Genomic DNA, 20,850 nt, shown 5'->3' with positions numbered 1-20,850 from the left:
TGTGCATCCAGCAGGTGCCTTATTTTGGGGAGTGAAATCAGCACAGCTGGGACAAAAGAGTCCTGGATTATATTAGATGTGACAAAAAGATGTTTGGAGTAAACGCGTGTTAATATGCCTCTTTTCGTCGTGCCTACAACTCTGTATATTTGGCCATGTTGTACCAACTTTTCCGAGCTTCCAAAGTTACAAGGTACACTGCAGTGCTAGAAGTACTGATCACAAAGTGTCAAAAAATTTGGCTTATGGCACAAGAACAACTTTGCCACCCTTGTTAGTGCTGGCCTGGAAAGAATCACGCCGAAGTAGGAAGCACCGACCAATCCAGGAGATACACTGTACTTCATTTCACCAACTTCACACACCGTTGTAAAAATTTGTGCTGGTAATCAATAAACAGCGAGAGCACAGCGCTGTACCACACGCTGGTAAGGGCAGCAAATGTAGCGCCAACAATGGTCTTCCACATGAACTATGCCCACAGCTCCTGCCAACACCAAATTGATAAAAGCGTTGTTGCACATGATTACGTATACAAACGTCATGTAAGTAGTGTTGCTTCTGGTTATAGCAGCAGCTGTCCAACAGCCTACCTCTGCAAGTGAGGAAGAACCGGCCAACCATGTGACGCTTGTTGTCCAAAAAGAAAGGAGGACTCAGGCCTTCGTTTTCTGACAACCAGACTGGATGCCCATCACGCTGAAGTTCTCCCGCAGACAGCTAAAGCTATGTGTGCGCATCCGTTTACGCGCATACGTGCTCCCACGTGCACCTGGCAGCACGTGGCAGCAAGGTTCCATTCTGCCAAGGTGCCGGTTTAGCGCCGTGGTGAGAGGATTTGGCTGCTGCTCTGGCGAAATGAGTTCAAGGCGTACACCAGTCCATACAGCGGTGGCCCCGCCGACGGCCACGTATATATACGGCCACTTTTCGCGTTTGATGTTACACCTTAGTCTTTAAAATTGGCGCAACTTGCACTAAGTGACGCAAAGCGAAGCTGGAGGATTTCTTGTTTTGTAAGCACTGAATGACACACCACCACGTATTGCGAAAATTTGTTTATTTACGTGTTCCGTCGTCGCTTCTCACTGTGGCAGTAGTAGTCATCGTCATATAAGGTCCCTAAAATTATCGTCATAGCCATCTTCCGCATGCATGACTGGCTGACCCGGATTGCTTTGTCCGCAGGCTTTCCCATTCCTCCTAAAGTGAAGTGCGTCGGCATGCGGTAGAACCGGCTTTGCGAGCTGGGCGTCTGCGAGGTGTCTTGGGCTCATCCTTGTGGCGCAGACGTGCGTGACTGTTTTCCTGGTATTTTTCCGAGCACCACGGGCAAGCCAGGTTGATGCCGCACGCTCATCGCAAAACGCGTGCATGGTAAACGGCGGGAGTAACTATGACATGATGTTTTCTGATGACGCCGCACACATTACGGCCAGCAACGTATGGCGGCTGGTCGTAATTATTATTCATTTTATAATGGGCACAATAGCAGTATTGTCGTAAAAAGAACTGCAGCTAAATTATAAATCCTAATTGTTGTATGCTAGTGACATGTTGCAAGAAAATCGGAAATGTAATAGTTATATCCCTTCGCTCACCAGCTGTACAAGTTGTACGTGCCCCATGAACCTTCAAATGCTGATTAGTCTCATGGCCAACACATGAGCCATACATGCTTAACTGTTCCCAAAAGGACTAAGCAAACACACAACCTCCAAGAAAACACTTTGTTTTAAATGTTTCTTCCGGCATTGGGAAGAAACATTTAAAATTGGCTCAATTTATTTGACCAACAACCAGTACATTTTGCTTTTATAGCCCACAAAAGACCATCGCCAGCACTGTATTATGGCTGAAGAACTTTTCTGCAGTTGGCTTTGGCAACAAGCAGAATGCACCATTATGAACTGGAAACACATCCACAGCTTTTACCAGCCCATTGGTTGCACTGGGTGTCAAGAGATAAAAAGGAAGAAACAGCAAAAATGCTTTAATGTATTTAATGTATGCACAATGATCAAACATTAATTCAGAGTGTAGAAAAACATCCCTTCCAGCATGTTCGGCTGATCAACCAATTTGTGACAGCCTTATCAAAGTGAAGGCAAGAACGAGTCCGTGGCAGGATTTCGATGTGGGCTTTAAGAACTGTAGGCTGTCTGCAGTCATAATTACTATTGTGCGCCAAACACCCTAGTACACTGAATGCAGTGAACTTCAGCAATGAAAGTAGTCATAAGAAATTTTTATTGCATGGTGACCGTTGCGAATCCTAGTAAACTGTTACAAGCACCTGGCATGTTGGCAAGAGAGAGGTAGAGATAGTAAAAGATTTTTGAAAGGAGAAAAGGCCAGCCTGAGAAACTGAACTTGGGCCTGCTACTTAAATCCCACTGGGGCAAGGAAGGTACTGAATACTGAGGGTATGAGAAATGACAGTGAAATCAACCAATGAACTTTGTACACTTAAAGCATGTATGGGGCGCAGAAACAGACTAATCACTGCATAATTCGCATAACTTATTTACCGACCATAAAAAAAAAAGTTCCGCAGTTTGTGAAATTTCACCACATAGACCCAAGAGTCCTGACAGGACAAGCAGCGATTTGACAGCTCGATCTTGCTTCTTCGTGTCAGCCCACACGCGGCGGCCGCTTTTCTGATGGAGGCGAAAAGCAAAAACGCCCGTGTGTACGAGATTTCGGCGCACGATAAAGATCCCCAGGTGGTCAAAATTAATCCGGAGCCCTCCACTACGGCGCGCCTCATCGCCTGCGTTGCGTCGGCGCGTTAAACCCCTCAATCAATCAATCAATCGTGTCAGCCCACGTGCCACAAATCTTTCGTTCAGACAGAGGGTAAGCATTCAAGCGTAGTAAGGCTGCTTCAAGGTCTTTTCACCCACTAGTATACCTTGGTCAAAAACTATGCAAATGATCAATTGTCTCTGTACAGCCTTACACAGAAGGCAATCTGGGCTGTCCTCGCGTCTGATTGTGTGCAGATACTTTCAGGTCAATGCTACTTTAAGCCGCAGCCTGTGTAACAAGGTTTCATTTACTTCTGTGAAGTTGAGGGGCATGAGCGAGCCAGAACCTTTGCTCGGGATCAGTCCTGGGGAGCTGTTCCTGTCAATTCTGTGGGTCAGACCAATGCAAGGTAGCAGCTTGTGCACGGGCTCTGTAGAGTATTGCATTGCTATCTTGTCTTATGATGTGTGTAGCCAAAACAGTGTATATCCTTTAGCTAACACAAGGCAGCATTTCCTTCACAGAAAATTAGTTCTATAATTGTAATTACACTAGCTAGTTTCTAATTATTTTTTCAAACAAAGAGCACGACTACAAAGTGTAACAAAGGGAAGGGACAGCAACGACTTCCAGCTAGTGCCTTGTTTGAAACGTATGACCCATATAAATACCATGCGCTTTATAACATCAACATAGCAAAAACAGCACGACGCCATGCTGCAACTTTTCTGCTACGACCCCCATGAGCACTACCAGCTTTCATGTCTGCAACCTCGTTAAACTCGGTTTCCCCTTCAGAACATGATTTTAGTGCTAAAGATGACAGACACACTTTACTGGTGCTTGCATCTATCAATCAAACACCAGCAAACATCAGTTAATTTGAAATGATACGGGGTAAACTTGGAAGCTGGCACAACTAGGTGGGATGGGAGTGGCAACAAAAATCTGTGCACAATACAGCCCTGTTGTGGCATTTTTCAGCACGGCGACAGTTGTCACACCGCCCTTGTTAACCTATATTCAAATCTCCTGATACTATAGAGAGACTTGTTGCATTGGTGGCACACTGGAATTACCACTGTGTTGAACCATGGAGCCTGCCAGTTGCCATTCAAGTATGCGAGTCTGCCGATGGAAATTTTTTCTGGCGACTGTTGCACTGCCCTGCAGTACTTCATGAATTATTTCCTGCTGGCACAGCCATTCCATTCCATGCAGACAAACAAAATGCGCACAGGCCGCATGCAACAGGCATGTGTTTGTGTTGTTGTGTGGGAAGCAGGTTTGCCAACGGGTACCAGTCGGCTGCGCAGTAGCACCCAATGTATGCTTAATGCAGATATACCTAGTGGGTCCACCTTGGTTCATTCCACGGAGGCAAAAGCAACGCTTTCTCATGTTTCTCTGATGGTGCTTTTCAATGGCCTCAACTTTGCATTGCATTAAACAACGAGACAGAGAAATATTTTATGGATTTGCGAGCAGAAGGATGTTAGGGCTTCCACCCCGTGAGAGCCGTTCTTAGTCCAAATGTACTGAAACCCACAAGCGCCGTCAAAGTCGCCCACCCCGGACTTTCACTACCGCCTTCACCCTCGCTACAGTTACATCTGGATTTTTTTAATTATTAGTAACGATTAATTATTAACAGTGACTCTACATGGCTAGTCAGTGAGTGGAAGTGGTTTGGTTTGTTGAGTAAAAATCAGAACGGACTGCTTTCACTACATGTTGTGAAGTGGGCGTGACAGTGACCCTGGCTCGTCAGTGAGCAGAAGTGGTTTTGCCGGTTGGGTAAAAATCAAGCATGACTGCGTTGAGGGGCAGACGAAGAGTGTGGAGCACGTCAGACATACTTTTAGCCTCTGTGATCAGTGTACGTGCTTTGTGCCATTGAGAAATTTAGCAGGTATATCCCGTGTATTGTTTTTTACAAGTTTGTCCGACATAAGCGTTAAATCATTCATTCCTTTTAAAAGCGACACGAAGCCAGCAGGTGAGAAAGAAAAAGGTATGCTAGTAATACTAAAGAAAATTCGGGCTATTAGCAATGGTTCAGAACGACATGCAAACAATCTTTGCTAGCATGCACAGTAGCTGACGAAATACTGCAGGGCAACAGTAGCACATGCACACGTGATTGCAAAGAGGGTTATGGCATGTACAGGTAAGTGTGTAAGGTTGATTTAGTGCTAATATGCTGCGTGCACACGTAAATAAAAATACCCTGCAAAAAAAACGATGACAAGGCAACTGAGGTTAGAGCAAATAGAAACAACAACTACGCAGAGTCACCTAGATGGTATGCTTAGAATGTCGATATAACAGTTCAACACAGCACGTAGCATCTGTTATTGCTGAAGCCACTGAAGCATCACCTAGCCTGTCATAAATGGGCACGATCACGTACGTTTGGCGACATCGTAAATTTTGGAGCACACGAACACAACACACACGGAAAATGCCACAGTAACTCACGACAGATATGCGGCGCATTTTTTGGCCACGCTTGTAACGACAGGGATCACGGCAAGTTGAAGCGAACGAACGAAAACTCGCTGTCACTGCGACGCACCATTGCTAGCTGATGGGGCTCTAGATTATTCACGTATACACTCCTGCAGCGACACGAATCTGGACACTTGCAAGTCGAGTACGGAGCAGTATCAAAGTATTTGCCTCGGGTTGTGATACCGACACAACACCGTGTATAACAATGACTGTGATGATAGCACCGATGACTGCGGCGCGAGCAGCTTCACACAAACAAACCTCTGGAAAACTATGACGCACCACACACATTGGTCACGTTTTGAAGGCAACACGATGCCTCGTACCTTACTGCACATTTTGGGCAACATTTGGTTCTGATACGTACGTATTTGATATGAAAACATTGCGCTCTGCGCAAGCGCTGACCAGCACTTCGCGTTGCTGCCACGAATAGTCATCGGACTTTGAAGACTGTGAATTACTGCAGAAGATACAAGCGCGGTGACACAGGCTTGGAGCTGAACACCTCATATGAAACGATAACAGAGCGCAGCACCGCACCACTCGTGAGCGACTCTACACAACGCCGACGCTCGTAACATTCTTGCTTGCCTCGGCACCGCGCGAAGCCGGAATAGTTGAAATAGGCCAACGGAACAAACTCGGAACAGACAAGCCCGTACTAGAGTGAACTCTACCCGTACGTATGCCAAAACGGGGCCAAAATTCGCTCTTCGATGGAATTCGGCCTCTTCTCCATGCCGCTCGTCCGTAGGTCATCCGTAAAACCCGTGGTAAATCTATAAAAAGTGATTTGTTTACACAACTTCTTCTACGCGAGTGTCAAAAACAATAACAAACTCGAGTTTCGCAGAGAAAAATATAATGCAAACATCTACAAAGCATGCCCATGACGTCACGGTGACTAAGTGACGTCATATTAAAAGACAATAAACTCAGGCTAAAAATAAATCTTGATACTGTGATATTAGTGTGTCACTGCCAAAAATATATGCAATACTATTGAATTAATTTTAATGTAATGCAATTACGCAATTTTTTTTGTTGACGTACGTCACTTCCGTGGGGCGCAGCAGCCAATTCGGGGGGAATGGGCTCGGAAGCCCCGGGTTGCAGCAGACGCAGCCCAGATAGTAGCAAAGAGGCATTTGAACGGCGCTCACATTTTCGAACGCTGTACTGCGATTCCTGTTTCCTTTGAAAGCGAGCTCATAGTAAGGAAACGAGTTAGTCGGTGGAAGAAATGGGCAAGGGAGGTCTCCAGCATGTCTCCAGGATTTTAAAAGCACCGTCAGGACGAGAACGCTGAAAGCAAAGTTCAAGATTACAAAATTACCCCGGACAACGAACAATCGAGGGCTGTGAAAAAGTGCAGGAAGCCGAGACAAATACGCTGGCGGAAAGGATAAAACGGAAAAGTCATTGGTAGTCTATAAAGCAATTAATTGGCAAACGAGGGATCAAGAAAAGAATGCTTACGACAGCAAAGTGCGCTCCCGAGCTTGAGGACAAGGTGAACGGGCGCTCGCCACGGCCGCGAGCGCCCTTTAAAGTTGTAGATATGTAAATTACAGAGGCGAGATGGCGTATCAGGGCTCGCAAGCTTGGACGTTCCCTGTCTTCCCTATAGGCGGCGTAAAAATCGACGCCCAACGTGACCAACCTAAAGCGCTGTTTTCGACCATCAAGCCCACCAGACGGCGCAGGCAAAACGTTACTTTTGGTATAGAATACAAAACATTCATTCCGTGACTCAAAGAGCCCACACAGTTCGCTTACAATGTGTTATTTAAAAATACTATTAACAAGTTCCGCATCAAACATCCGTTGAGCAAAAATGTACGCAACTTTTTACGAACAGCCGACTGGTGCACCACCTCGTTTCTGAATTCGCAACCACAAAGCCGCCAATTCAAATTGAAACCGCTGCAACGGCCGACCGTTTCAATGTGCGCGGAGCACCGGTTTCGTGACTGTTATTGCTGTTATGTGCTTTTGCGTCCATCAGTTGTTGAGAGGACTGTCAAAACACGGGAATTGAGTGCTTGTGGAATGACAAATGTGGGAAATTCCGCATCGGAAGGCAGCTGTCGAGGCCAGAATATTCGATTCTTCCAACAGAAGGTGAGTGTTATGCACTCCGCTAGAAAGACGGTGCAAAGGAAACCGTTCTCGCCGTCAATACTTCATTTGTGCCCTTCGTTCGAAATCTTAGCGCAAGTGAACGAGTTATGGCAAAAAAAAAAATGTTGTCACGAAAGCGACGTACAATTGCAGCGATCGAAATGAAATGATGTCCTGGCCTCTGTAAACTTGCGGATGTCAATAAACGATTTGTTCTCACTTGCTGCTCACTGTGGTCTGTGCCAGTCGAGGCCATCTGGTCACCTGGCGTAACATCACTTAACTAGCGCGGCGCAAGTAAACACGCGACCAGCGTGCCAGCCAGGAGCCAGCAGGAGCAGCCACGGCCGGACTCGACGCCCCTTTCGCGCGCGGGAGGAGGATAGTCGAGTCCGGCCGTGGAGCAGCGAGCCGGCGGCCGCCGTGCGAGGGCAGCCATGTTATTAAGGAGCTCAAGCGGCCTGTGCAAAAAGCATCCGCCATGTTTACACAGCCGTGTTTACAGCGCCATCAAGCGGGCGTACTGGGTAGTTCACGACGCCGCCACTACGCTTTTTCTGGCACTACAGGCAAAGCTAGACCTTTGCTTCTCTAAAATCCTCCCTGTTCTGTGGGCGTATGTCGTCACCGCGATTCAAAGGGAAAGCATCTCTTCTTTTTTTCCAGCCTCATCACCTGTAGTAATTTTTGTCCAACCTCGGACTACCGCTCGCCGAAGTCATTTTAATGACAGATGATGGGAAGTGACCGACGAGCCGCTCGATGGGCTGCACGAGACGCTGGTGAACATATGTTAGAGCCTAGGTCGGGTTTTTGATCACACTCCCATGTGATGTAATAAAATGTGTTTAATTACCTATAGAACCTACGCTTCTGGGAGTATTTTGCGGGGAAAACTAGATTTAGTCGTACAGGAAAACGAAATACGTCAGTTTGAAATTGTAATATGTTTTACTATCGTTTGGACAAATGGAGTTGGCTATCTGGTCTCTACATAGTTTGTGACATTCCGCGATTTCCTGGCATTGAATATAGTGGGATCATCTTCAGTGGCTCAGTTGTTAAAAGCGAGGGCCAGCTAGAGCATTAGTTTTGTTGTACTGCCTGGGGGTACGGAAGGTGTGCAGACGTCTGCAAGATTTTGATCTAGAGAGAGGGGGTATTGTGCTGAGTATGCGCAGTGCTGTTGGAGAAACTGTACCAACCGAAGAGGCCTGCGCCACCCAACGGGAAGGATTCGGCCAGCTCCTCAGCACCCGGAGACGACCAGCCTCACACAGCAGCTGCAGCCCGGACTTGGCCCGGACGGACACCTAACACCGACTAGGTTTAAAATGGCTAAACTTAGCCGTTTTTGTTGTTGTTGTTGGAAAACAATCGCCAACGCGAATAAGATGTAGTAAAGAACTAGATGCACTATGTACACAGGTAGGCGTTACAATAAGTTGTGCGAGATTAAATGGCAGAAGGTAATCGCTTACAACAGTGGTTCTCGACCGCGAGTGCGCAAAGGATCGTGTTTGGATTTGCAGAAGTGATGGGAGACACCACCATGAAATATGTTGCCTGTGTCATATTGTCAAACAATTTGCCCTTTCACCCTAAGCTACCTGGGTACCTGGGCACGAAGGCATGCCAGGAAATGAGAGCGCACACGCACTCGCCCTAGTTAAACCAGTTAAACCCCCGGGCGCCTGAACATATATTGCCTCACCCAAGGGCACGTGGGATGCCAGAGAGAAATCAGGAAGCAGATGACACCGGGGATTTGCTACGGACAGCCCGCCAAAGAGAGAGAGAGAGAAATGACCTTTATAAATTCGTCCTGCGAGAAAGGTGCGGGTCAGGCCACGCAGGGCTTCGCCGCACCTCGCCTAACTACCTGCGCTAGGTAGAGGGCGGAGCCCGAGGCGTCGTGCCCGGCCGGCCGCGCGGGTTACTCGGATCGCCCGCGCCGTCGCCGTCCGCTCGACCCCCGCGGGGGCCGGGAGGCGAGGGGCGCTGGCTTTCCTTTCGCCGTTGCAGCGCCAGAGCTGCCTCGAGCCGCTGGACGGCCCTGAGCTGGTTGCCGTGCTCCGGCGAGCCGATCAACGCGCGAATGTCCGGCGGGAGGCGGTCGCCTCCGTCGCGCGCGCACTGTTCGTTGCAGCCCCACATGATGTGGGCCAGGTCCGCGGGCACTCGCGCACACACACAGCACTCGGTCCGCTCGTAGAGTTCCGGGCACACGTGGCGCGCCAGCGCCGGCGTGAGAACGGTCTCGGTCTGTAACTGCCGCAGGAGCACCGCCTCCCCCCGGGACAGGCCGGGGTGTGGAGGCGGAAAAGTCCCTCTTTCGCGTCTGTACCACCGGAGCACTTCGCCGTATACGCGACGAGGGGCTCCCCTGCGTCTTCGTCGTGGTCGTCGTCTGCTTCCTCCCCGGAGTCTTCCGGGTTTCGGTCGAGGCGGGGGGGCGCGGTCCGGCACGTGGCGAGGACTCGGGCCGCGGCGTCCGCCTCTTCGTTGCGGTTGTGGTGGCCGTTGGGCAGCTCCCGGCCCGCGTGAGCCGGGAACCACCGGATGCTCGTGCTGTTGGCGGCCCCCTCCCGGATCCGAGAGAGGAGCCGCGCGGTGCTCCTGCACACCGTGCCCCTCGCGAAGTTGGAGATCGCCGACTTCAAGCACCGCGAGCGGGCCGACACCTTCGTGGCGGTGGTCCTGAAGGCCACCTCGGGAGAACTGCTCAACGCCGGGTGCGTGCGGGCCGCGACCGCCCGGCAGGCCGAGGAGGCGGCGATCGCCTTAGCCCTGACCCTGCCCGGCACGCGGACCGTCCTCAGCCCGCCAAAACACTCGCTGGGAATCCGCCGTACTAAGGCAGGTTCAGAAAAACTCGCCACACCTCACACACCGATTCCAGCGATTACCCGAGACCCCCCAAGTGTCCGAACTGCGGGGACTACCCCAGCATCTGTCATACTGTCTGGACGCGCACACAGAACCCAAACTCCCCCCCCCCCCCCCCCCCCCCCCCATGACCAATCCTACCCCCACTTCATGGGAAGGGATGGCTGGCCGACTCAAGTGCAGAAGTGTAAATGGGACCGATTGAACGAGCCGAGCTGGCCGTGTCGACTGTCCCGGTAGCTCTGGACCAGGGGTTCCTTTTGGAAATAAAGTCACTTTCTTTTAAGATAGGTCCGCGGACCCCTGTTTGAGGACCACTGGCTTAGAGGGTCACTATAGCCGTTCCTGTGCTCAAGAAATTACCAGTTTACATCGGTTACATTGAAGCCCTTTGCCATAATTATTGCAGCACCAGGCAAGTGCTCGTGCAAGTATAGGCATTATACTCATATAAAAGTTCTAAATATTCAGTTTGTGCAGGAGGACCTGCATATCGCACCGATAGAAACAGTATTATCGCTTAGGAAGAACTTTTACCCGACTGCTTCGACAGTTGGAAAATCTGTCATGACTGAACAGCTTATGCCTTGTCGCAGAACCATTACAACGCCCCCACCCCCGCCCCATCCACCTTTACGAACTATGACGTATATTTGGTGGAACAATTTCATGGTCCGAAATACTTTTGTTTAATCAAGTTTCTAGGCACGTTGCACTGCGCAGAAGCCGCTTTGAGCGCACCGCTTCATTTTAAATCTGCCTGCAGCGTGTGGGCTTCGATAAGAAACCAATTCCCTGATCGGTACCAGCCAGTGCCTGACGCGCCGTGCCAATGTTTTGTGGCGCACGCACTAAAGCTTCGCTTCGCAAGACAAGCCGAGAAGAAAAATAATTGGAAAGAGTGTATCGATGTCTCTTATATTTGACATCTGAATGGCCGGCTACGAAATTCGATGCTAACATCAGTTGGTCTTCGCCAATTAAACCATTACCTTATCACTGACATCTGATCTTCGCCAATTAAAAAAAAAACAATGTCTTGCCGCAGTTTTAGTTATCACGGTGCCGTTACCGTAGATGACTTTTTGTGCGCGTGATGCGCGAAATAAGTGGCTGTAGATAACTCACGCGGGGGGTGATGCTTACGTAGACTTAATTTCATGGACAGAGGCAGCGACAAGCAAGGGATATTTCTTGCAAAAAATACGCCGCCCACCACCATGATGCGTAAAACGACGCTCCACCCGCCGCGGTGGCTCAGTGGCTAAGGCGTTGCGCTGCTGAGCACGAGGTCGCGGGTTCGATTCCCGGCCGCGGCGGCCGCTTTTCTGATGGAGGCGAAAAGCAAAAACGCCCGTGTGTACGAGATTTCGGCACACGTTAAAGATCCCCAGGTGGTCAAAATTAATCCGGAGCCCTCCACTACGGCGCGCCTCATCGCGTGCGTTGCGTCGGCGCGTTAAACCCTATGTATACAATCAATCAAAACGACGCTCCCACAGTTTCTGGTGTCTCGTACGACCTAGGACACGGCGTTTCCATTACTACGACACAAAGATTGCTACTTCTAAAGCATATCCCGTAACTTCTCCTCACCTGTATACGAAGAAGAAAAAGGTTGTACAAGTTCCTCTCGGCGCTTCCGCCGTGGCAACTGGCAGGTGGTCGCTGGAGAGCTTCTTTTATACTTGTATCTCGCGATGCGTGGGCCCATGCGCAGAGTGGCCGCACGGTATGATGATGATGCTTGATGATGCTTAGTGGCTTCCCCTTTGTAACGGGGTGGCGTTGCACAGCGGCCTTAGTCGCAACGCCACTGTACAATCACCTGACAGCGCAGGGCAGCGCCGCCAGGCGCTCAGAAATGTTTCTTCAAGTCCTGTTCCGGTGAAATGCTACCAGGAACCGTTGCTGCGCTGTAGGGGCCGTGGACAGTTGACACTGCGCATAAAGCGCCGGTGATTCCCTCGATGGCGGTGGCGTAGCCAGGGGGGGGGGGGGGGGGGGGTCTGACCGGGCTTCAGCCCCCTCCCCCCCTCCCCCCCCCCCCCCCCCGAAATTTTTCCGGCCGTCGACGTGCTGCCTGTATGCTTGGTACGTCGCCTGTGAACAAAGCTGCATATCCTTCGAAAGTGCCACTAATAGAAGCATTCGCGACTCAATGTCTGCCCTACCCAAGGGTGTTTACACAAAACCACGGCCGGACTCGACTCTTTTTTTCCGCGCTGCCGAAAGGGAGTCGAGTCCGGCCGTGACAAAACGAAGCGCCTGAAGGGTGCGAACCGCTGAGGGATTATTGCGGAGGGGGGCAGCGCCGAAAGCCACGGCGCCTTCGGGTAAGCTCAGCGCACGGGACGCCAAAGGCATGCGTTGTGTCCCTTTGTGCGAGACATGTGGCAACACAGAGAATAATTGGCCGGCTGAGTCATTCTCAGCAGAGGAGATTGACGCCGGCCATTGATGGTTGAAGACTGGTACGATGCAGGCCCGAAAGGGAACAGTCGATCTTTGTATGTTAAGCAGAACAACGTACAAGCGGCGGTGGCTGACCACGGCTGCTCCACCTCCTAGATTAAAGGGGGAGATCAAGCGGCTAGTGGGCACACATTCAAGACTCGTGCAAGGTATCTGAAGAATGCGATGGGGCCACGTAATGGATGAAACATGCAGTTTAGCTGGATGAATGTCGTACGCGGGCAGAGAGCCTTTGCGAATGAGACACACAGCAAGGTATGCCCCTCTTCCTCGCGTCAGCCCTTCCTTCTTCCTTTTTCACGTTTCTGTCGAGCCCGGGAAAGTATTGTTGGAGTGGGCTCAGATTGCGCGCACTGAGTGTCCCCTTCCGACGGCGATGTTGCGACAATCAATTTCACCCCTGCGATTAGGCAGCTTTGTTCGGCGGTATTCTCCCCTAACCTAGGAAACTGGAGAACAGCGGCTCGACAAAAAAGGGGCGCTGCGGCTCCCCGAGCTAGTGCCAGACTTTATCCTAAATGTGAAGGGATGACGGTCACCAGCCCTGCAACAGGCAGACGGCGTCGCGACAGTAACAACCATCAGATGGCCATATTCTACCTCGATCACAACTAAATAATAAGAATACTTTATTAGCATACATATTCTGGGGGACCCAAGCCTGCAAGGGCCTCAGAAGGCAGTGTGCCAATACCAATAGGCCTGCGGGCCCAGCCTGGGTCCCAAAGCCCCTGGGTCCCAAAGCCCCTCCATTGCGTCCACGGCCGCTTTTTCCCTGGACGGCGGCTGCCCAGAGTAGTATATATTCAGGGGCCTGAAACACACCGGCAATATGCCGCGAGGATAGAAGCGCCCTGGTTTTGAGAACCTCATGTTCCAAGTGCCAACACCCAAAAGAGGCCTCGAATTGTAAGTCATTTTCTTCTAGTGATTAATCCTTGCATGATCACTGATGTCTTTTGGCGATGGAGGTTTTGTGCAGTGCAGATCAGTTATGCATTCTTTGATATTTAAATAATCATTTCCTTATATTTACACGATGCCACAGCACCTTGGGTCTGCGAGCTAAAAATGTGTATCTCGTTTTATTTCGAATGAAGTATTTGCGTTTGAATTGGTCGTTGAAAGCGCCCACGGAGGAGCGGATAGGTGATTTTTAATGAGGGAAAACGTAAATTCAACTCCTGTAAACTCCTAAATATTTTATTATGCACGAAGTTGGAGAGGGTTACTCGGAGTGTATCGGGACAGCGTTAGTATCAGTCAACGTTGGTATCAGTACATGAAGAGTGAAAAATATATTTGTTCTGGCTGCAGTTTTAATAGTTTGCTTTTACTGGGACGAAACTCCATGTGAGGTAGCCGCTGTCGCATTGTGTGCGTGTTATCGGGACTTTTGTTACCGCGTTTCATATCTACGCGTGCATCCACTGCTACACCCAATTTTAAACCCATAGCAGCGTGCACAGCGCAAGTGAAGGACCTTCGTACTGGTGGCGAAGAAACGAACGTGCCTTTCTGATAGAATTTTCCTTTAACTCTTCCTGGCCTTCTTTGAAGTTCTGTGGACGCAGGAGTATCGTTCTTTCAAGGCTCAATAGGTCGTGCAAGACAACATAATTTCCTAATTAAATAAACGGGCTACAGACCGCAGGCCCTCCCAAGAGCACCAGCACACTTCCGCCCTCTTCCTCCCTCCCCCCCCCTCCCCCATACGGGTGCGCGCTGTTGTCTTTCTTCCTGAATCCACAACTGCTAAAATGTTGCATGAAGGACATTTTGAGCAATCGTCAGCATCTGTTAAGTAACCGAAATGACCGAGGAATTATCACGGTAAACAACTTTGCAATTTTTAGCCAATCTATCCTGTCGTAGCTTGAAACCATGCTTCAGTTTCAACATCACGGTTGCTGTCAACCAAGGAAATAGTTTAACTGTGTCATTACTGTCCGCTTCATGCTGAAGCATGGTAGTCTTTGGGCTTTCTGTATGCGGGGCCATGCCAATACGCATGTTTTCTTGGTGCACTCCGGAAAACAAAATGCTAACTTGTTTCGGGCATCGCACCATGCCTGAAGGTCATGCTGGCTCTGCACAGCTGCCCAATCCTCCGTTTTCGGGTGAACCAAGGAGATTCCCAACATAATTTCCATTCCCCGCGTCTCTAACGAAAACTACAAAACTCCTGTGCGCCCTATACATTCCAGAGCTGCCCATGTTCATGCACTGATACTTTTTTATCGTTTAGCTTTAAAACCGGCAGTGTCTACTCGGCTGAAAAATGGCAGTGCACGCGTCAGCTACAAAAGTATGTCCTTTCATTAAAGTTTGAAACAAAAATGGTAGGACCGCATTATAACTCTTTCCTCAGATCTCACGACAAAATTCAAAACAGCAATATTTTGCTCAGATTGCACAGGACATGCCTAACCGCAAGAGTATGGTCAGACATCGTCGTCTTTGCGTTACTATTTTTTCTTGCTAAGTATAAAGTTCGATACAGCATCGAATGGTGAACTTTGCAGTGACTTGCTCTACCTCATCTGGGAGTGGTAACTAAATGGGGTGGCTGCTCCAGAAAAGTTACTGGATAGTACGCGCCTTCAGGCAGACTACAGGGCATTTATGCACGAAGCATTGAAAAATTGACAGGTAATAATGCACCTATTTGAGAACACCAAACTCATTACAGCAGATTCTACATTTGGGCTGTGCCGAAATGTAAACCAGATCCATTATGTTACAAAGCACAAGCTTTTCATGTCCGCCCGGAGACCTGATAGAAGCTACGAAATGGACTGCGTTGAGACTGAAAACAGAAGTGCAAATTTAAACTGGCATGACTTAACAAATACCGATGGCTGAATTATTCCGCTTTGCGTGTGTACTAATCCTGCCATGTTCGTATAATTTTCGCCCTTAACAGCGCTGTTATTGCGCGTGATGTCTGTGTGTTTAGGGTTGATATTTGTTAAAATTATTGCTAGATATATAACACTTCTTGTATGCATAATTCAGAGCCTCTCGTTTTTTAAAGATGAGACCTGCGCTACACATAACGCAAGCGCATAGATTCGATGTATACTGCACAGAATGAGCTCCATTGGCCTTACACTGGCCGCTACTGTACGGGCATTGAATGCAAAACATTTTATTTTGCATTGTGAACAAAAACAACTAAATAAAAAGTCTAATTCTTACGGCCTACGTCATTTTATTGCGGATGTCACACTAATCATACTCAACACGTTGAAATAAAGCAAGTAATTGCATGAAACTATGGCCGTTTAATGCAATGCCTGTTCCCGTGCGTGCAATGTACGTCCCGTATCGCGGGCAGAGATTTGTATCACGCGGTCTGCGGATTTCCGCCCACTTTACAACTTCAGCTGGCACAAATACAATCACAATCAACACCAATATCATGAGAGAACCTTAAAGGGCATTTTAAAGACAAAATAAAACCTTCTTCAATTGAATAGCAACTTGCCTTTGGTAACTCGCACAGCTCCATTCCAATCACAGGCGTTTTTTCAACCGAAGCAATGCAACAAATGTCAAAAATTTTCAAATTTAGCGCTGCAGTGAAGTTATATCGGCAGGAGTGGTATATATATAGGCTAGCACTAAAACGTAGTTATGAGTGTGTTAACTGCACGTTAGAATTCAAATGATAAGATCAATGGAGGCCCCTCTACAATCGCGCAATCATGTTCCTTGGCGGTGACTTAAGTCGTTGGGCGCCAATCCTACAAACAAGATCCTGAACTGTCATAGTGAAATCGCCGCCGGAAAGTGGGCGGGGATTCGCCATTGCTTCAAACGTTTAATTTATTATATCGATTATTCCTTTGAAGTTTGCGATAAAACTGTTATCATTGTTGTCGGGACAAGGCAGACTTTTTAATGAACCAAACACGTATTTTATCTTCATAGCCTTTAAGGCCGCTTGCAAACTACCGCGCTTTTTTTTTTCTTTAGGGGGGGGGGGGGGGGGGGAGAACAACCTTAGCTCCCCCCCCCCCTTCCCCTCCGAACAAAAATCCTGGCTACGCGCCTGCTTGATAGGGACAGCAATCCAAGCGAGGCCTGCATGAAGGGCAGCAAATTGTTGACCAGTGCCTACGTATACGTTTACCGCCAGTCCACGAAAGCCGCAGCAACGCAGCCACTGCTCGCAACAGTGTACTTTTGCAAAGGGGAAATTAGAACTTTGAACGCACAGATTACAGGTCCAAAACATCAGCATAGAAGTGCATTGATGGTCCCGTCACTTCTCGAGGCGCGCGGTACGGAATTTCGCCAGCGGGGACTAAAATGGGAGACCGATGGTGGTAACGCTATATGCAAGCAATGGAATTAGAAGCCATTATGTGTAATTACCGGGTGTGGAATGGCAGGGCTGTACCACAGCTGCAGTTTCCGGCTTGCTGGCAGCGCCAATTCGCAGCTTATAATCAGATACCTTTGGTCCTGGTGAAATCCGTCGCTGTCTTGGAGGCCAGCGGGATGGTGCCCCGACAGGAATAATGTGGCATTTTTAGTGAAGGAATAAAATAACGGAAAGAACAACTGATTGGTTGCTTGTAGGATTTAACGCGCCGACGCAACACAGGCGATGAGGCGCGCCGTAGTGAAGGGCTCCGGATTAATTTTGACCACCTGGAGATCTTTAACGCGCGCCGAAATCTCGTACACACGGGCGTTTTTGCTTTTCGCCTCCATCAGAAAAGCGGCCGCCGCGGCTGGGAATCGAACCCGCGACCTCGTGCTCAGCAGCGCAACGCCTTAGCCACTGAGCCACCGCAGCGGGTGGGAAGAACAACTGACGACTGGTGTATCCACCTTGGTGCCCAAACACACGATGTAGTCGTTGTGAGCGACAGAGAAATGACGCCGGCCGAGAACGTGACAACAAAGAAGGGAAGTCAAAAAAGATAGCGCACATATATTTTTCTTGGTGGATTGTAATGGGGCATACATGCGCGAGTGCGGCCCAGATCGTGACTCTAGTGGTCGGCACAGGGCGCGCTCATGCGTGTTTAAACTTATGTGATAACGAAGTGAATAGAAATAGAATAGAATACAATATCTGTAAGGCTTGCGTTTACAAGTTTCCCCTTAGCCTGAGCATGTTACAGACTTTCTGATAAGTGTATTTTACCACCTTCTGTACACCTCGTTGCCTTCACGTCGCTCAAAATGCTGAAATGGGATGCAAGAATATTCTTCCTACGATTTTCCGCTTAAATCGCTCCACCTCCCTCGAGCAGACAAACGGACGCCCACATCCTACTGTACGTCCGTGTACATTCGCAACCTCGTTGCTCGCGCTTTAGGAGGTGTGTGCTCCTTTGCTTATTATTCCTCCTTCAGTATGCGGGGAGCTCAGCCACAAATCGCTGAAGATGTGCCAAAAAGCCAACTTTACGGCATTCCTGAGGGGAAGTGGAATGGCAGGAAGGGAACGGAGAACCGGAAGGGCAGACGCCAACGGTTTCTGTCCCGCTTATTGTGAACGCCCCGCTTTACTTGTTGCGAGAATTCCTGTCGTTTAACGCCACCTTGACTCCATGACGATAGGTAGTACCCCATTACCTGTTTGGCTGTGAGGGAACTTCATCTTTAGGCCGCGATTACATTCAAGCGAGCTTGAACGCCAGCAGCTGTCGAATAGAAGGAGATAAATGATTTCGCGTACTGAAGAAGTTAGTTGAGTTAATAGCTAACTTTATGACTTGGTACTCCAGATGGATATTATTGGATGAGACCATTGGATGAGAACATGAGAACAATTGGATGAGAACATCGTGCGGACCAGCATCAAGAGGCTAAAGCCCTCGTTGTCTTCTGGGCCAGATGGTATTCCTGCTGCAATTCTAAAAACGTATGCAAATATATTCGTTCCTGTGTTCACCTCAATATTTAATAACTGTCTCCGGTCTGGCACGTACCCTCGCTCATGGAAAATTTCTCGTGTATTCCCTGTTTTCAAGTCAGGCCCAAAAACTGACCCCATGATCTATAGGCCAGTGTCACTCCTTTGTTCTGCCTCTAAAATATTCAAGTTATCTCTTCATGCGGTCTTGTCTTTCTCACTTAAACACGTCCTCATTCCTAATCAACATGGCTTCATGCGTGGTCGCTCAACTTCCACAAACCTCGCATGCTTCATGGAGCAGGCTGTCCCAGCAGTCGTTGGTAGAAGCCAGGTTGATGCGGTCTACTGTGACATGAGCAAGGCCTTTGATGTAGTCAACCACTCGTTATTGCTTGCCAAGCTCATTCTGTTAGATGTTCACGCTTCTTTAGTGGGTCATATACGTTGCTATCTCCAGGAGCGATATTGCTATGTAAGTGTTAACGCTCAAACATCATTTAGATACAAAGCAACAAGTGGTGTACCCCAATGCTCCGTTCTGGGCCCCCTTCTTTTTTCCATTTTCATTAACGATGTTGCTTCTGCCATTCAAAATTCATCTTTTTTGTTGTATGCTGATGATATAAAAATCTTCAGAGAAGTGCGTAATGTTCAGGACTGTAATTCTCTTCAGGCTGATATCGTGTAATTCCATCGTTGGTGCACCAAAAACGACTTAATTTTGAACCCCTCAAAAACTAAAGTTGTTTCCTATAGTAGGAAAACTCAACAGCTGCAATACTCCTATAAAATAGCAAGCACTGCACTGCCGAGGGTGACCGAAATTCGGGACTTGGGAGTACTATTTGATTCTTCTCTGACTTTCTCTTCCCACGTTACACAAATTACCGGACGCTCTCTTCGATGTCTGGGTGCTGTTTGCAGGTATTCTAGAGAGTTTAAAAGTCCTCTTCCTTTCTTAAAGTTGTATTCAGCTCTCTGCTTACCTCTTTTCGAATACGGTTCTGTTGTTTGGAATGGAACTTGCAAGTCCAATAGTGACCGCATCGAAAGGGTTCAAAATAAGTTCCTTTCTATCTTTAGGCACCGTTTCCGTCATGTACAAGAAGACGCAAATGGCAGCATGTCTTGTCTCAAAAGTATTCCTTCCCTTTGGTGTCGACGAATGAGAGCTGACATTATCTTTCTTTATAAACTTCTTCATGGTGATATTTTGTGTGATGACTTGGTTGCACTTATCAATGTCAACTTGCCGAACAAACTTTTCCGAAGATTTTGAACTTTTAGAACAGATGCTTTAAGTAGAAGACGCTCGTCCATCTGCAGAATACAATGTGCATATAATGAATATTCTGATCGTCTTGATATATTCCAGAGCTCTTTGTCTTTGTTCTCTAATGAATTGAAAACTGTTGTAGCTTAAGTGCCTTTCTGTCATTTATGTGCCGTATTTCTGTTCCGTATTTATTCTATGCAAATCATCATCTTGCTTGTTTGTTTTTTACTTTTCCTGATTTTGTGTTGCTTGAATTTTTGTCGGTTTAAGTGTCAGTGCTTGTCGTTTTCCCATTTTGAAACTTCCTAAGATCTTGTTACAAAACCTTTGTTTTATGTGTATAATCTATCTCCGTCATGTTCATTGATTATTTGCTTGTGTATTTTCAATTTTTCACGTGCCCTCAACGTTTTGCTGGCCGGGTGTCATGGCTTCTAACACTAGGCTTTTTTTTTCTTTTTTGGCTGTTTTGCTTTCTGGGATCTCTGTAACTATTTTTACTTTATTGTTTCTTTCATATATATGGTTTTCTGTGTTGTGTTGCCTTGATTTTAGTTTGTTTTTATGAATGCTTGTATATGGTGTACCAGTACCAAGACCCTAAGGTTGTTCCTGGGCACCAAAAATAAAGGTTGATTGATTGATTATCATTATTATTATTATTATTATTATTATTATTATTATTATTATTATTATTATTATTATTATTATTATTATTTATTCGGAAGGGGAGACTCAAGGTCTAGTCTGGGATGGGGAAGGCGGTTAAGAAGGTGAGAGCGTCTACATTCTCGTGCGTATCCCCGTGGTACAAGCGAAAGTCTACAGGGACATAACAGTCTCTCTTGGGTGAGCCCGGCCCAGAGGAGGCGATGCCCACTACTGGAGGGTCTTGATGTACGGCGGAAGATGGACTCTTCTCTCCGACGCGAGC

The 20,850-nt window shown here is 48.1% G+C and overlaps 1 long non-coding RNA gene across 1 annotated transcript; it reads right to left on the bottom strand.

Moving 5' to 3' along the window:
- Positions 1–1,054: 1,054 nt before the first annotated feature.
- LOC144155542 (uncharacterized) lies at positions 1,055–6,880 on the bottom strand. The gene is made up of 3 exons (XR_013319591.1): positions 6,751–6,880; positions 6,435–6,576; positions 1,055–1,951 (listed from the first exon to the last, which is right to left on the bottom strand). It is a non-coding gene; the product is annotated as an uncharacterized LOC144155542 (long non-coding RNA).
- Between the last annotated feature and the right edge of the window lie 13,970 nt (positions 6,881–20,850).

This window comes from Haemaphysalis longicornis, unplaced genomic scaffold (genome assembly GCF_048455015.1).
Source record: "Haemaphysalis longicornis isolate Haplotype H1 unplaced genomic scaffold, Haemaphysalis longicornis Haplotype H1 scaffold_1, whole genome shotgun sequence".
Lineage (NCBI taxonomy): Eukaryota > Metazoa > Arthropoda > Arachnida > Ixodida > Ixodidae > Haemaphysalis > Haemaphysalis longicornis.
Note: the sequence above shows the minus strand (reverse complement) of the source record. Positions and strands in the feature narration are given on the sequence as shown.